The following is a 15,262-nucleotide window of genomic DNA, read 5'->3' as shown; positions in this document are numbered from 1 at the left end:
ACCACAAAAACTGCAAAATTTGCACCCACACCTCACCCCTCACTTCCCACCAAGGCCCCAAGGGATTCCTCCATATCCGCCACAAATTCACCTTCACCTCCACACACATCACTTACTGCATCCGCTGCACCCGATGTGGCCTCCTAAACATCGGGGAGACAGGCCACCTACTTGTGGAACTTTTCAGAGAACACCTCTGGGACACCCGCACCAACCAACCCAACGCCCCGTGGCTGAACACTTTAACTTCCCATCCCACTCCGCCAAGGTCCTGCAGGTCCTTGGCCTCCTCCATCGCCAGACTATGTCAACACGACACCTGGAGGAAGATCGCCTCATCTTCCGCCTAGGAACCCTCCAACCCCAAGGGATTAATGCAGATTTCTCCAGCTTTCTCATTTCTCCTCTCCCCTCCTTATCTCAGTCCCAAGCCTTTGACTCAGCACCGCCTTCTTGACCTGCAATCTTCTTGCCGACCTCTCTGCCCCCACCCTCTCTCCGGCCTATCACCCTCACCTTAACATCCTTCCACCTATCGCATTCCCAACGCCCCTCCCCAATTCCCTCCTCCCTACCTTTTATCTTAGCCTGCTTGGCACACCCTCCTGATTCCTGAAGAAGGGCTTCTGCCCAAAACGTCGATTCTCCTGCTCCTTTGATGCTACCTGACCTGCTGCACCATTCCAGTAAGAAAGACTTAAGTATAAGTTCATTAACTGGGAAAGAGGACTCTCTGATTCAGTCCAGTGATGACAGGATCTAATACTATCCCCTCCACTAAAGCTGCTTCACAACTAACTCAATTTTGCCAGAGCAGCGAGGAGAGAAGGAGGAGGGAAGCGAGGGATGCCGGAAAGATTAGGGCTTAATTTATATCTGGGCAGTGGCTATAGCCGAGATACAATACGTGTATCTCCCTAATGCCGCCATCCTCTTACCGGAAGGAAAAGACCCTTTAAGTTAAGGCTTTTATTTGTTAAGCTTCTTCTTCATTTATTTAAGTGCATTGTTTGCTTTTAGTTAGTTCATATATAGCTAACCTTACAATGGCAGGGGAACACAGAGCCGTGGTATGTGACTTACTTGATGTGGAGCTAAGGAACTTGTCTGACGTTCCTGACTCTTACACTTGCAAGAAGCGTGTTCAGCTACGGGTGTTGTTTGACCGCATGACGGTTTTGGAGCTGCTGATGGACTCACTGAGGAGCATCCGCGATGCTGAGGAGTTAGTAGATAACACGTTTAGTGAACTGGTCACACCGCAGGTTAGGATTGCTCAGGGAGACAGGGACTGTCTCCAGCTACCACATGATACAGAAAAAACACATCAACCGACTCGCCATCGTTATTGTATTTAGCTAGTGCTGAATTTGTTGTCGATTTTTTTTGTTTTTAACTGTTTTTATAGCTCTGCTTATGTAACTTGTCGCCAATAGAAGAACAAAATTCAATTTAAGGCAGATTCATATTTCGCACAGTCCCAATTAGCCAATCAAATCACATCCTTTCTTTGTCAAACTTGCACATTACCTTCTGAAAGAATTCTGGCAGACTTGTCAAAGGGACCTCTCTTTGACAAAGTCATGCTGACTCAGTCCTATTTTACTACGCACCTCTAAGTACTGCATTACAAGGGCCCAGTTCTTCAGCGAAATATCCAGGCCAAGCCATCTCCAGCTGCATCATCAATATCCTTCCCTCCATTATAAGCTCAAAAGTAGGAATGTTCAATGACAAATGTGCAATTAATACCACCCATCACTCCTCAGTTGAAATTTAACATAACACTATGAATTAGAGATTGGGTTACTTTAGGTTTTGTACTATGCAATGAGAAATTATAATTAATAGCGTTATAGTATTGGACTCCGTGAGATCTGACTGTAGCGTAGTTCATTCTGAAACTAGAGATTGAAATTTGAGCAAAGGAAACTAAGAGGGTATGAGTGGCAAGTTGGCTGAGTTGGCAGGTTGGTGGCTTGGGCAAATCACACAATGCTTTGCTGTTAGACAGGCAACAGCTAGTATTTGAAAAGATACATCATTTAGAACAGATATACATTCTTCAAATACATAAAAATCTAATTGAAAAGATAAATCAACCATGGCTAATGAGGCTGGTACAATTGTAACATTTAAAAGGCACCTGGATGGGTATATGAATAAAAAGGGTTTAGAGGGATATGGGCCGGGTGCTGGCAAATGCGACTAGATTAAATTGGGATATCTGGTTCGGCATGGACTAGTTGCACCGAAGGATCTGTTTCCGTGCTGTACATCTCTCTGACTCTACTCTCCAGCCTCATTGTTAATACTAGGCTCAAAAACCCGATTAATGACCGATGTCAGGCCAACTGCCTTATGTTTCTTGTCTGTTGCCTCCCTTCCTTCCTTGCACAGAAATGTTACATTCCGATTTTCCAGTTGTCTGGGACTCTCCCTGACGATAATTATTTCTGAAAATCCACCAGCAGTCCTCCACAATCTTCTCCTCTATTTCCTTCAGAGATTTGACTTGTTATCCTTCCAGTCTGTGTGATTTATCCATCTTCAAACATTGCAGCTTCCACAGCACATTCTCATCAGCACCGACGACGACACACTCATCTCTTGCCCTAGACTGTCTTGAAGTTCTGGAATGCTGCTAGTTGTCAACCATTGTGAGGACTGATGCAAAGCACCTATTCAGTTCATCCTCCAATTCTTTGTTCTCCGTTTCTCTCTAGCCAGCCTCGTTTTCTAGTTGTCCAAGGTTCACTCTTGCATCTGCTCCTTTCATAGATCTCAATTAAACTCCCGGAGTGTCCTTTTATGTGGGGAGCAAGCATATATGTTCCACATTCTCCAAATTGTTGTGTTTTAAAATTATCCTCTGCTGTGAGAGAAAGGCTTCCCAGTCTAAACAAAAAGACTGACAGAGAGAATTCCACGAAAGTGACTGCTGAAAGCAACATGTAACTACACTAATCCTGTTACCTTTCATTGGTTAGCACGGTGACATAACTCTGCTGCCTCACAGTGCCAGGGACTCGGGTCCAATTCCAATCTCTGGAGCCTATCTGTGTGGTCTTTGTACAGTCTCCCCATGTTTGTATTTGGAGCATTAACTCCTTTCGTCTTTCCACTGTCTGTCTCTGTGTTTATGCCATCGACAGTACTTTTGCTTTCGGTCGCTGAAGAAATGCAGCAAATGCAACCGGTTTTTGTAAAAGCGACCCTGGTGCTCGGGCTGTCCTGGGTGTTTAGGAGACTTGCATGGCCACTTGTGTGAGTGCAGTGTCACTGGCTCCCACTCTATCCCTATCAGTTCCTCTGTCCATCCATCACTGCATGCAGCCTTTCCTCGAGCCACACCTGAGACTCCCTAGAACTCATCGCCTGGCATTGGATGCTCCCAGTGCAGGGCTGTGTACGCATAGACACTGGGCACTTTCTGATCCATGAGGGATGCTGGGTAAAGACCCTGCCATTAAAAGGAAGAGAATAACTAAAATCCAATTGAAAATCAAATCAGAGTAGACGGGCTAAATGGCATCCATCTGCCCTGTCTCTTTCTGGTCTTTTGGACTAACTCCTGTTTATCCTTGTCCATCTGCAAATAGAAGTTCCATGTCGAACATAGAAAATTTACAGCCCAGGAACAGGCCCTTCAGCTCTCCATGCCTCAGCCCATTCAAATGTAATATCTAAACCTTTCAGTCAATTCTGAAGCATCGGTATCCCTTTGCTCCCTACCTACTCATGCATCTGTCCAGACGCATCTTAAATGAATCTACCGTGCCTGCCTCTACCACGTTCGCTGGCAACACCTTCCAAACGCCCACCACCCTCTGTGTGAAGTACTTGCTGCGTGTATCCCCCTTAAAATATCCACCTCTTACCTTGAAAGCATGACCTCTCGTTATTGAATCCTGCACCCTGGGAAAAAGCTTGTCTCTATCCACGCTGTCTATACCCTTCATGATTTTGTGAACCTCAGTCAGGTCCGCGCTCAATCTCCTCTTTTCTAGTGAAAATGTACCTAACCTACTCAACCTCTCTTCATAGCTAGCACCTTCTGGACCAGGCAACATCCTCATCAACCATCTCTGAAACCCTCTCCAACGGGACCACATCTTTTTTGTGACATTGTGCCCAGGACTGTACACAGTATTCTAAATGAAGTCGAACCAATGTCTTCTACAATTTTAACATGACTTGCCAACTCTTACATTCAATACCCCATCCAATGAAGGCATGCATTCTATCTGCCTTCTTGACCACTCTATCCACCTGTGCAGCAACCTTCAGTAGACCTGCACTCTCAGACCTCTCTGCCCATCAACTTTGCCCAGGGGTCTACCATTCGTTGTACAATTAGCTCTAGAATTAGACTTGCCCAAATGCATCACCTCACATTTTTTTGGATTGAAAGCCATCTGCCACTTTTCCGCCCAACTTTCCATTCTATCTATATCCTTCCATATACTCTGACAGTCCCTTATGCATTCTGATGCTGTTATAAATGATGTATCCTTTCAAATACTAGCTGTCGCGTGTCTACTGGTTAAGCGTTTTGTGATTTGCTCAAGACACCAACCTGCCAACTCAGCCAACTTGCCATTCATAAACTCGTAGTTTCCTTTGCTCAAATTTCAATCTCTAGCTTCAGAATGAACTGCGTTACAGTCAGAACTCACAGAGTGCATTAATTTAACGTTATTAATTCGACTTTCTCATTGCATAGTACAAAATCTGAAGTAGCCCGATCTCTAATTGATAGTGTTATGTTAAATTTCAATGACGGGGTTGTGGGTGGTATTAATTGTACATTTGACATTAAACTTTCCTACTTTTGAGCTTATAATGGAGGGAAGGATATTGCTGAAGCAGCTGGAGCTGGCTTGGCCTGGGATATTTCGCTGAAGAATGGGTTAATGAAGTACTTGGAGGTGCATAGTGAAGTACGGCTGAGTCAGCATGACTGTGTCAAGGAGAGGTACCGCTAACACATCTGTCAGAATTCTTTCAGAAGATAATGTGCAAGTTTGACAAAGGAAGGATGTGATTTGATTGGCTAATTGGAACTCTGCGAAATATGAATCTGCCTTAAATTGAATTTTATTCATCTATTGGTTACAAGTTGCATAATCAGAGATAAAAAAACAGTTAAAAATTAATAAAAAAATAAATTCAGCACTAGCTAAATACAATAACGATGGCGGGTGCTTGTGTTTTGGATACCCATCTCTATCCACCTACTATATTCTCAAATCTACTCAAATCTACCCCACTCGCATTTATCTCGCCACGGTCAAGGCTCTGTACCTCATTGCTGATGAAGGGCTTTTGCCCGAAACACCTGTTTTGCTGATCCTCGGATGCTGCCTGACTCGCTGAACATTTCCAGCACCACTCTAATTTTGGAGTATCTTACCTGGGCTGCAGAGAAAGTTGTAGTGGGAGTTTAAAGGTTCAGTGGTCGTGGCCCATGTATGGACCAACCACATAGATAAAACTATGGCAGACCTTCTGCTCAGGGCTATTAAGAGCTAGGAAGAAAAATTTGAAAAAGCAGAACCAAAAAGGTAATGATCTCTGGATTAGTACTTTAGCCACGTGCTAATTGGCACAAGATCAACAATATTAATCTGGTAGATTCGTGGCTCAACGATTGGTGTGGGATAAATGAATTTGAAGTCATAGGACATTTGCACATGTACCCGAGAAGCAAAGCCTTGTACCAATGATGTGGTCTTCATCCAAACCTTGCTTGGACCAGAGTACTAGGGGATCGCACATCCAGCACAGTAGACAAGGCTTTAAACTTAATAGGGCGAGAGTAGGGAAGTTCCGATATTGGCGAAATTAGAAAACCCGAGTTAAAGGAGGAGATAAGAGTGCAGAACTCAGGAGAAGTTATTAAAATCTCCAGGACAGACACAAATATGACAGAGCATATGGAGAGTGTTTGCAATCAAACTTCAAACACACTGAGTAAACGAATGACAATGTGAAGAGGAAATGTTAATACAGCACTGAATGTATGCAGTATAAGGAATAGGGTAAACGAGCTTGTGGCACAGATCGACATTGGCAGGTATGACGTGGCAAGCATCACGGAGACATGGCTGCAAGGGAATCAGGAGTGGGAGCTGAATATTCAAAGATATACATCTTATTGAAAAGATAAGGCAAGTGGGCGGAGGAGGTGGGGGTGCCTTACAAGTAAGAAATAAAACTAAATCAATAGTAAGAAATTAAGTAGGGTCATATGTTGGGGAACCTGTGTGGCCTGATGTGCCATAGTAGGGTCATGGTCTAAGAAAAGTCTTGTTCTATGTTTTTTCTATCACTTGATTCTTATTCAGGTTGTACAGCTATTCTGAATTTCTGTATCTCCATCAAGTGCAGACGACATATTTTTTCTCGCCTAGTGTGGTGCCTCAACATTTATTTTTTTAACAGTATGAGCAACAGTGGGTGTTTGTTCTAATAATTTACTTCCAATTCAAGGAAGACGTGAGAATATGATTTGAACTCCGGCAGTGTGTCCATTAGGTGCAATATAATCGAATCTTTATCCTCAGCACATTGACTCTTTCAAACAAACTATGAATTAGTCCGTAAATTCTGTAGATTTTTATTTCAGCACTGATATTGCTGGGATGTTACAAAGGGCATACTTCAGTGTCACGGAAAGTACAAATGTTCTAGTGCAAGGCGTCAAATCCTATTCCATCCTAACCTGAAGACAAGTTGATAAATAATACATGCAGAGGTGGCAGAGCGTATGTAAAAGGAGGGTTCAACTCTGTGTTCAAAGTGCTACTTCTGGCTCCCCCACAAAAAGACCTTAACTACATCGCTCTGTAATTTAACCAAAATAAGAAGAGACTGGAATTTTTAGTTCTTCTTCTGTGAATACCATCTGGATAACAGGAAAAAAAATCAAGGTTTGTATGTGATATCCATAAGTGGTGATGGTGAGAATATGGAAGATGCTGGCAGTGGAATGATAAATAATTTTGTGAAAGGCACAAAGATTAGCTGGGTGTTTCACAGTGAGGAAGAAACGGTTAGTTTGCAGGAGGGTATAAACAGATTATTCAGATGGCCAGAAAAATGCTCAATAAAGTGTAACACAGATAAATGTGAAATGATGCACGTCAGAAGTAACAAGACAAGAGAGTACTCAATCTATGAAGATGGGATAAATTCGCTCGGTATTTCTTTGCAACAGGGAATGTTGAAGAGGTGTACAAGGCCATAAGGGGTAGGGACAAGATGAATAGCTGCTCCATTCAGTGGAAGTTTAAAGAACAAAGGAAGACGACTGACAATATTCCAGCTGACTGCCACCATTATTACTGCAGCAGTAAGATGGATACAGCTTTTCCTTCACTATAATACAGATTTCCAGTTATAATGCTCTTATTTCTCTGAAGCATAATAAGTTCCTTCACAGGTATTCGCTTTGACAAACAGCAAGTTTTCCAAAGATTTCCTGCCAGTTGTTCACCACAGCATTCACCACCTCACCCCAACCCAACATGCATGGTCCGATGATTTTGCTAACTGTTTTGTTGATTCAGTTCTATGTTTGGATGTCTTGAACGTGTGATTACGAACAGGATGTTAGTATTTGAGACAGTGGATAGGAAAACACCAGTGTCCCAATTGAACTCAAACCAATTCTTCAGCACCATTTTATAATCCTCAGTTACTGGAGCTGGCTGTGCCCCACTTCAGAAATATGGAAACACTATTTAGGTTTAGCTGATGAGTGGCAAACAAGAATAATTCTTTAATTTGACCAGGCAGTAATTATCTCAAATAGGAAAGAATCCAGAAGCTTTCTATTGATATCAGTGACATAATCAATATCCAAAGACAAATATCCAGTGTATAAAGATTGATCAGAAATTCAACTGGACTGGCCATGGAAAAACAGTATTTCAGATGATTTGAGTAACTCACCTCCTAAAGCTCTCCAAAATCTTTCTATTACTTACATGGCACCAGGCAGAGAGTGTAAAGAAAGACCCGTTGGTGCCTGGATGATTACCATGCAAGAACTGTTGTCGAGGGAAAAGCAGACGGCTAGTAAAACACTGCCTCCATTAGTAGTCAGTAATACTGAGTCTTTGCAACAGTGACGCACAAGATGCACTGTGTAGACTCTGTCCCAATAGCACTATGGATTACCAACACCAACTGCACTGGGGCTTCTCAGGGGCAATTAATGCTGGTCCACCTCCGTTAAAACCCCAAACGAATTTAACAATAAACTCAATTTTCCAATAATTGTTGAACAATGCAGATGTTTTTATTGATCTGATGAACCTGTAGCTATCTCTGAAGTTGTAGAAACCATTTCACGCATAAAATAAAAGACTAACTGACAACTCAGGCACAGGTAATACAAGATAACACAGCATTAAAGAAGCAGCTGATTTGTCACTACAAATGTCAGGGCAGAGTAAGCTATAATCTTGATACAAGTGAGATTAATGCATTTTGTTGGCTTTTGGCTGGCATATATCTGTTGGGCTGTAGGGCCTGTCTTTATGCCGTATGGCTTTATGAATTGAATTCTTGAGAACAGAAGATGTAGTCCCACTATTTCCATCGCTGTGAACATCATGTGGTGAGAAATACACAGTATTCTGACTTGAATCAATATCATTGTCTCTTCACTGTCACTTGTTCAGAATACTGTGGCTCTTTTTGAAACATATCTGTTAGTCTCCCTGCAACGCGAGGATCACTGGGGTTCACCACCATAGTCTGAATGGAAATCAATAAATGCTGGTCTTGCCAACGGAATTCATCTTACAAGAACAACTGAATAGAATATGCTCTATTAAAGGTACCCATTCTAACCGATCTGATTTATGACGCAATTTTAATGAGGCTTTTTCTTTGACCTAAGCATCTGATCTTTCTGTAACTCCACGAAACTTCCACGAGAGCGTTCGCAGTGCTGTTTAAAAAACACATTTGCAAGTTGTGCTCATCATTCTGAAATGGAGACCCTTGTGCGCTTGGGAATGCTTTCATTATTTGTCAGTATCTAAAGGCAATAGCAACGTAGAAACTAAGATCAGGAATAAGTGATTGGACAACTTTAACCAAGTCTGCTCTGTCATAAGATCATGGATGATCTGATTGTGGCCTGAAATACACATTCCTGCTATGCCTTACAATGTTAATGCATCATTTTTAGGCGATAAACTGTCTACCTGTGTCTAAGAATATTCAATGTCTTACTCTCTGGGAAGGAAGTTCCCACAGGCGCAGAACACTTTGAGATGGTTAAAACAACCACCAACTCCTTCCAGTTTCCAGCAGTCCATACATTTCTGGAAATCACTCGCACAAATTGAAATATTGTTTCAGCATTCAACTTGAATAGACTATTCAGAATTATATGGGTTTAAACGGGATCATGCGTCATTTGCCTAAACACCAACTGATCCAAGTCTAGTCTGACAAAGTTTCCTCCAGAGATAAATGCTCCTCACAGAAATCAGTTAAGTGAACCTTCTCTGGACAGCTTTTCATGCCATTGTGTCCTCAGCTCCCCTAATGTGATCTCACCGTACCCTGCAAAACTGTAGAAAATCTTCCCTACTCCTGAATGTATTCTCTTTCAAAAGGTTTGAATATATATATTGCCTCCCTATGATGTGCACGCAACGTGTTCATTTTGTGATCCAGCTGCCTGATTCCTCTGTGCCTCAGCTTTGCAATTCCTCCATTAGAATAATACACTGTTTTTCCATTCACACCACCAATCTATTCAAACACAGACGCATTTTTGCTGCTATGCGCCATGTATCAATCACTTGACCCACTTCGAACTCTCTATAATATTATGAAGTCGAGGTCAACATCCATCTGATAATTAAAAGCAAAGCACCCAGTAAAGATTTCCTCGCCTTATAGTATGATAAGGGAGTGTGACAAGTGATGTAACCCATCTCCTTTTTGATATCCAGTTTGTTATAAAGGAGTGGTTCGATGAAAAGGAATCCTTTCACTCACTCTGTAATTAACAATTAACTATTCACTTGTCTGGGGGCGGCACAATGGCTCAGAGGTTAACAGTGCTGCTTCACAGCGCCTGAGACTCCGGGTTCGAGCTGTGTGCTTTTAGGCCTAATGTTTTTAAATAAGTTATTTTGATTTGTTTTTCCCCTTTAATAGTTTTTTGAGTATGAACTTCATGATCTCACACACCTTACTCCTTCACGCCCCCATGCATTCCATCTTCATTTGTTAATCTCTGATAAACACGTCTATCATTTATTCCATGCTCCAACTCACATATTTTGGACTGTTTTGAATCTTTCTCGCAGCATGGTCATGAGATTAGCTGTGCCTGATGCCCTCCTCACCTCTCCCTTCTGCTCAGTTCCTGACCTGCTGCTCTGTTTCCCCGCCTCCTGGTTTATTAGTTTAAATCCACCCAATTTGCACTAGCAAACCTCCCCACCAGGATGTTGGTGCTTCTCCAGTTAAGATGCAATCTTGCCATATTTTAAAGCTCCCACCTGTCCTGGAAGAGGGTCCAATGATCCAGGAATATGAAACCCTCACCCCTAAGCTAATTGTTTAAACGTATGTTAATCTGTAGTGCCTTCCTAACGCTTACCTTTTTTACACGAGGCACTGGGTGTAATTTAGACATTACAGAGAATTGTTTTTCACACACACACACACACACATACACACACACACACACACACACACACACACACACACACACCGTGCATTTCTTTGCAGAAGAATACCAGTAACCTTATAAATGTTCAGATTGATAAGTGGAATGAAGGAATTAGTTAAAGGTAGGATGCAAGAAATTAGAATAATGAAAATACTCTTCGTTGATCAGAACAGACGAAGATTTGAACTTATTGCAGTGAGCAAAATAATGAAAAAACTCAGGGTAAAATAAGAATACTCCGTTTCTCTTAGCTAGCATTACAGCATTCCGTTTCAAGATCGTCAGCACAAGACCTCGGAGTGAGATAAGGCAAAAGTGTTTTTTTACTGAGAGAGTTGTTAGGATTTGGATTTCCTGCCTGGGAGATTAGTGAATGAAGATTCAGGAGGGAACTGGATATATATTTGAAAGTTCTGAATTTAAAGGGCAACAGTGAGAGAGGGGGCAAATGGGAGGATTTGGGAGACATTTCACAAGCTGATGCATACACAGTGGCTCAATAGCCTCTTTGTGTACATTAAAGTTCTGTTCTCTAACATGTACAAATGCAAGTCAAAGCCAGTATCAGATTATTTCCAGTTGTAAATGTTGGGAAATATCTGATCATTTTGCTGCAACATAACCATTTAAAATGCAAGTATTGCAAGGTCAGCTTGATAATGAAGTCTAATTAGTCATCAGTATATGAAAATTTTAAATCTTGTATCCCAATCACTAAGTCAAATCTTTCCTTTCCTTTGACACAAAACTCTTTGACAATGTCTGACTGTTCACTCACAAGGAAGTATGTTCATCGTTCTTTTTCACATTTCACATTAACTACCATTCATTCTAAAAATTGCAAGGTTTCAAATTATTGTTCACTTCAATTTAATAACACAATTCATTTATGTAAACTAATATTCTCTGTTCATGTTGAATTTTTGTCATTTTTCAATTGTTGGTAAAGAGCTGAAGCTCGCACATTTAGTGAGAAATTAAACTGATTGATTATAAAGAAATGTGTAAGTACGCTATTTATATTTGATGGTTCAATCGTTTTCTCACTCTAAAAATGCAATCATTCAGAAGCCAACGACTTTCCAAATGTTGGAGCGAGGATGTATTCATTTGACTACTGACAATGTGTATGGACTTGTAGTGAATTTTGAGAAGATTTGTAGCTCAGGTTGAAGTTTGCTCATTGAGTTGGGAAGTTCATTTCCAGACGTTTCAACACCTTCATCTTCAGTGGGCCTCAGGCGAACCAATGCTGAAAATTCTTGCTTTCTATTTATATGTTTGGGTTTCTTTGGATTGGTGATGTAATTTCCTGTGGTGATGCTATTTGCTGTGGTGAAGTCACATCCTGTTTCTTTTCTCAGTGGTAGAAGGTGAGTTCAAACTCGATGTGTTTGTTGATAGTGTTCAGGTTGGAATGCCATGCTTCTCGGAATTTTTGTGTGTGCTTCTATTTGGTTTGTCCTAGGATGGATGTGTTGTCCCAGTCGAAGTGGTGTCCTTCCTCATCCGTATGTGAGAATACTAGTGAGAGAGGATGATGTCCTTTTTTGCTTAGTTGGTGTTCATGTATCTAAATGTATGTAATTGTTGATCAACACTATAGCCAGATAACATGTTCTTTGTCCGATATTAAATAAAATAGATGTTCTTTATTTTTGTATCATAAAATGTTGGCTGGAAAGTATATTTTAGTTCCATAAATATCTGATCATATTACATCAACCTAATTGTTTTCAGAGATGATGCAATTATTGTTTGGTTGAATAATGATATTTCACATTTTCGTGAATCACAATTCACGAACATACCAAATATATGATTTTTTTTCAGATCAGCTTGCAATCATAACCTACATAGAAAAAAGATTTTGGAAGATTTGAATTCAGTCACAGCTGCCAGTGATACTGGGTAAGACATTGTTCTGCTCTTAAATGAATCCAGAGAGCTTACACCTGGGTCAGAGCAGTCATTCAAACATTATTTCACAACAAATTATTTCGACTCCATCTTCGGTCTGAGCATTGCCCGGGGGCAGATGAATGGACATGTCGTGTCAGAATCACATCGTACAAGTTACTTATGGTGATGGCATCTGGCCTGCCTGCCAGACTCCAAGCATCTGCTACCTGGACCAGACACTGGGCGAAGACGTTAACAAGTTGACAATAGTCTGATGCACATTTTGTCTCACAAAGTAATCTCTAAAACCGTGTCCAATAAATGTCACCTTCACATTCATCAGTATCAAAATAAAATTGTACATCTCTGTTGATGGACAAAAAATAATACGTGGGTCACCCAACAGAATCTATCAGAAGAAAACAGCCGTTAATAACTGAACTTGACGGATTCTGTCTAGTGTAGGTCGCAACACACATATTGTACTGGTACTCAGGTGACTGCAAAATGCACACCATTAGGGGACGTCTTGGCCTAACGCCCTTACAAAGCTTCCTGATTTCACACACATCACTCCCTCACACATTCAACAATTGATTAAAAAATCCACAAGCTGGTTGAAACATGACACAGAGAACAGTGCAGCACAGTGCAGACGTTTTGAACCTTGACGTCCAGCCAAGCTCTTATCCTACCCTAAGATCAGACTAACCGACATACCCTTCATTATTCTATCATTCATTTGCCGATCCAATAGTCGCTTACTTTATCCCCAATGCTGCTGACTCTGCTACAGTTGCCAGCAGTACATTCCAACTTTCCACTATTCTCTTTGTAAGGAGCCGACCTCTAACATCTCCACTAAACCTTCCCCCAATTACATGAAAGTTTTTCTCCCTCGTGATTGATATTTGCACCATGGGAAAAAAGTATCTGGCTATCCACTCTATCTTTGCCTCGCATCATCTTGTCCACATCTATCAAGTCCTCCCACATCCTTCTTTGCTCCTCTGAGAACAAGCCCTGAACTCTTCTTTGTTAGCAACCTGATAAATCTCCTCAGCACCCTCATTAAAGTTTCCACATCCTTCCCACAATGAGGCGATCAGAACTGATCACAACATTCTATGTGTGATCTCACCAGAGTTCCATAGAGCTGCAGCATAACCTTACAGCTCTTAAGCTCTATCCCCTTGCTTATGAAAACATCATACACCTTCTTAACAACCTTATCAAACTGGGTGACAACTCTGAGGGAGCTATGACATGGACCACGAGATCACCCTGTTGCTCAACAATGCAAGAATCCTGCCTATTTTTCTGCATTCAAATTCGACCTTCCAAAATGAATTGCTTCACACATTTCCAGTTGAACTTCATCTGCCAGTGATCAGTCCCATTGCAAACTACAACAACCCTCCACACGATCCGCAACATCAAAAATCTTTGTTATATCGACAGACTTACTAATCTACTCTTCCACTTCCTCATCCAAGTGATTTATAAAAATCACAAACGGCAGAGGTCCCAGAACTGATCCCAATGCAACACCACTGATCACCGGGCTTCAGACTGAATACTTCCCATTTACCACCACTTTGTGACTTCTATGTGCCAGCCAATTCTGTAACCAGTCAGACAGGTTTCAATGTATCCCATCACGCCTTCGTTTCCGAATGAACCTGACTTGGGGAATATTATCAAACGCCTTGTTAAAATCCATTCTTTCCACATCCACTGCTCCACCTTCTTCAATGTGTTTGAACCCATCCTCAAAGATTTTAATAAGTTCTGTGAGGCATGACCTGCCCCTCACAAAGCCATGCTGACAATTTCTAATCAAACTATGATTTTCCCAGCCATCATAAATTCTAAGTTTGTGAGAAGACTTGTAGCTCGGGTGCACGTTGTTGTGGTTTTGTTCGCTGAGCTGGGAATTTGAGTTGTAGACGTTTCGTCCCCTGTCTTGATGACATCCTCAGTGCTTGGGAGCCTCCTGTGAAGTGCTTCTGTGATCTTTCCTCTGGCATTTGTAGTGGTTTGAATCTGTCGCTTCCAGTTGTCAGTTCCAGCTGTCCGTTGCAGTGCCCATAATGTAACGAGGACATGCCACAACCCAAAGGACTGGCCACACTACCATATATCAAGAGCATTTCCGAACTGACAGCCAGACTACTACGACCACTAGGACTTACAACAGCACACAAACCAACAGCCACTCTCAGAACACAACTCACCGGAATGAAGGACCCGATACCCAGCATGAGCAAAACAAATGTAGTGTACAAAATCCCATGCAAGGACTGCACAAAACACTACATAGGATAAACAGGAAGACAGCTAACGATCGGTATCCATGAACACCAACTAGCCACGAAAAGACACGACCAGTTATCCTTAGTAGCCACACACGCAGATGATAAGCAACATGAATTCGACTGGGACAACACTACTATTATAGGACATACCAAACAGAGAACAGCCAAGGAATTCCTAGAGGCATGGCACTCATCCACAGATTCAATAAATAAGCACATCTACCTGGACCCAATATACCGGCTACTGCAGCGAACAACTGCAACTGACAACCGGAAGCGAAAGATTCAAACCACTACAAATGCCGGAAGAAACATCACAGAAGCGCTTCAC

Source organism: Chiloscyllium punctatum, chromosome 21 (genome assembly GCF_047496795.1).
Source record: "Chiloscyllium punctatum isolate Juve2018m chromosome 21, sChiPun1.3, whole genome shotgun sequence".
NCBI classification, from domain to species: Eukaryota; Metazoa; Chordata; class Chondrichthyes; order Orectolobiformes; family Hemiscylliidae; genus Chiloscyllium; species Chiloscyllium punctatum.
The sequence above is the reverse complement of the archived record's forward strand: the minus strand, read 5'-3'. Positions refer to the sequence as shown.